Source organism: Dreissena polymorpha, chromosome 13, assembly GCF_020536995.1.
Source record: "Dreissena polymorpha isolate Duluth1 chromosome 13, UMN_Dpol_1.0, whole genome shotgun sequence".
Classification (NCBI taxonomy): Eukaryota; Metazoa; Mollusca; class Bivalvia; order Myida; family Dreissenidae; genus Dreissena; species Dreissena polymorpha.
In genome coordinates this window covers 735,663-739,096 of record NC_068367.1, presented here as the reverse complement: position 1 = coordinate 739,096, position 3,434 = coordinate 735,663, and the positions used below count along the sequence as shown (strand labels likewise).

At 33.2% G+C, this 3,434-nt stretch overlaps 1 non-coding gene across 1 annotated transcript; it reads right to left on the bottom strand.

Annotated features, from left to right (window-relative positions):
* Positions 1–3,109: 3,109 nt before the first annotated feature.
* Trnag-ucc (transfer RNA glycine (anticodon UCC)) lies at positions 3,110–3,180 on the bottom strand. The gene has a single exon. It is a non-coding gene; the product is annotated as a tRNA-Gly (tRNA).
* Between the last annotated feature and the right edge of the window lie 254 nt (positions 3,181–3,434).

The following is a 3,434-nucleotide window of genomic DNA, read 5'->3' as shown; positions in this document are numbered from 1 at the left end:
AAAGAAAATAGTATATACAAAAATAAAATAACACCAATAAAAATAACCAAAACACATTTTACATATTTTTGATAATATTAAAAAAATAATTTTAAACGCATTTATGTCGACAGTTATTTAATGAACATTCCTTTGTTTCTTTTTTCAAATCAAGTATTTGATCGGTATTAATATTTGAACGATAGATATAAAGTGCTAGTGCCTTTAAAAACAAACCAAAATATTATGCAACTAGTTACAAGCATTTACAAGTTCATGCATGAAAATAATTCTCTACACAATATTTTTGCCAAGAGGAGATTAATCAGTAGGTATTTGTATCGACTATAATTATTCACAATAAAAATAAGATATTGTGTAAATATAAAAACAACATGGAGATGTATCAACAAATACTTGTCTCATCCTTCTTTCAGATTTCGTTAAATTTCAAATGGATAAAGGTAATATGGTTGGAATGGTTCTCCTCGATCCGCAGAAGGCTATCGACACCATAAATCACAGTATTTTGGTAATGAAATTAAAAGCCACTGGTCTCAGTTCAGATGCTGTCCTTTGGTTCTCTTATCGACATCAGTTAGTTGATGTATTAGGTATTCATTCTAACATGGCTTCTGTCACATGTGGCGTACCCCAAGGTTCAATTTAAGGCCCCCTGCTATTTTAATCTACGTTAACGACATGTCGGCAGTGATAAAAATAAACGATTATTATATGCTGATGACTTAGGGATCCTTGTTCATGGTAAAAATACAGCCGACATTAAACTTCTTTCATCATCAGAGATGGAGCGTGTAGTAAGTGAATGGCTTATCGATAACAAGCTATCACTTCATTTTGGTAAGATAGAATCCATACTATTTGGTTCAAAGCCTAAGTTAAAGTCACACAGTGGTTTAAATGTTTCATGTAATGGTACAAATATTCAAGCTACAAGTTCAGTTACGTATCTTGGTGCAGTTTTGGATCCAAATCTTTCATGCAATAATATTGCAAGGTATGTGGTTACAAAGTCAAATGCCCGGTTAAAGTACTTATATAGAATGAGTAAATATTTTGATCTTCAAACAAGGAAGACTTTGGTCATGTTCCTGGTACAATGTCATTTTGACTATGTTGCTCTTTTTGGTACCCTAGTTTGACTCACTATTAGAAAACTATGCTTCAGACTTCCCAAAATACATTTACCAGATTTGTCCTTAATATACATAGCAGGTCTCATCATGGTATTGAACAATTTAAGTCACTTAAGAACTGGTTACCTGTTTCTAAGAGAGTAAATCAATTAACTCTATGTCATGTGCATAAGATAAAGTCAGACACATGCCCTGAATATCTTAAGGAGTATTTTGTACCCCTGAATTTGGCCCACGAACGATGTACCAGATCCAGAGTGTCTGCGCTCCCTGTGACCGGTTCACTTGATAGATGCTATAGTTTTTGTGACACTGGGAGATTTTCTTTACCAAGAGTTTGGAAGTTTTGGCAATAAATCTTTTGCTTACAATGGTATTGTTCTGTGGAATAGTATCCCACAATCACTTAGGGATATCGAATCTTCCCACTCGTTTAAGCAAGCCATCAAAACCCACTTAATGGCCAGTTGATTTTATCACAGTCATTTTAACTTGGCTTTAATTATTGTAACTGTTTTATTCCAACTTCAGTTAAACAATGACCATGTTTTACTTTACTGTTGATCTTAAATAATTGTATTTTTTTTTTTAAATAATATGTAATGTCTTTAAAGTAGTTGGATTAAAGTATGACTGACACATCTGTGATACAACATCAAATGTGATACTCATAAACATGTGATATATATATGGTGATCTCATTAAACATTCCTAACTGAAATAGTACTTTTGTGCTTACGTGGTGATTACCATTGATACAAGTAACATGACTTTCTGTGGCAGGCTGCCAATATCTGGGACCACAATGGAAATAAGTGAAATCATTTTCACTTTTTTTGTGTTATCCCTGTTAATGGTTAGCATTTCATGGATATATTATATATTTGAGTTATATTTGTTATATTATACCATGTATTACTTAGCTAGTCATTCATCAGTATTTGTTAGTATGTATCTATTTGTTTGTATCTTACCATGATTTGTATATCAGTGCTAAAATAAAACTACTACTACTACTACTATGATGACATTGGGTAAAATGGTGCAATAGCACGCAATACATTCATCATTTAATAACTCTTCGTCATTCAAGTAACCCCCAAGAATCAATACTCCGAAGACGACGACGACGAGGGTTATCTGAAAATTTATATCCCTCCATTTTACATAAATATATCCGAGGATGGTTCAAGGGTGTTCTTAAACAAATTGTTATATTATGTCTGCATATTTTACTTTATGTTATCAATCCAACTTCTAAAAGTATTCGATCGTTTTTCATCTGTGACGGGAACACGTCAATAAAAATAATAAATGTTTGTATTGAGTTTGTAGTATTCATAAAATGCATCTTATGTCGATACGCCGATCTTCATTTGACAAAGTGCATTCAAGCTGAACGCTACTCGTTCTTATGTTCAGAATAAAACATGTAAACGACAAATGCAAAATAGCAGTCTTGCCGTTACAACAAAGCACCTTATGACTGAAAATGGAATATCATTATATGACAAAAATGTAAAATTGATACCGATATATATTTGCTCAATGTATGCATATTTGATCTATATAAATTGACTTCATTCAGTTGCATATATTTTACTTTCGATAGCGAATGAAGTATCCCCATTAGTTTAATCGTTATATTAACGTAAAAGAACAATTCAAAGAAATGTATACCCATTTTGTTTGCATTGACTGCGCTGGGTACAGCAACTTTAAAAACAAACATCAGCAGCGAAAGCGTCATTTAATTTAGTTATGTAAATAACCTCTGACACATTATGCACGCTTATTTCATTTTTTTAATTATATATGAATATGGTTGCAAATGAAATTAGAAACATTAAACCTATTTTAATTTATCCATCCATCCATACATGTGGGTATTTAAATCATGCATGTTAGCTTTTACAGGCCGCAACATGGTCTCTATGTTGACGCATACATATATATATATATATACAAAAATATGCGCCGCCCAGGAATCGAACCCGGGTCGCAAGAATGGAAGGCTTGCATGATACCACTACACTAGCGGCGCTACTGTCTAATGTTTAATCAAACCCAATAATGTTCAAGCTTTATCGATAAAGCACGGGTGGCTGATTTGTGCCATGTCTTGCAGGCGAGTTGGCAGGATTGAATGAAATCAATATGACAAACATTTAATAAATCGACGCCTTTTTGTATTTGTGGCCTGTATATTTGACGTCCTTCCTACGTTGTTTCTTTTAAAGCTTATCGTTGTTGCGCACTGTGAACCTCTGGATTACAAGCTAGAACACGTGAGAACAC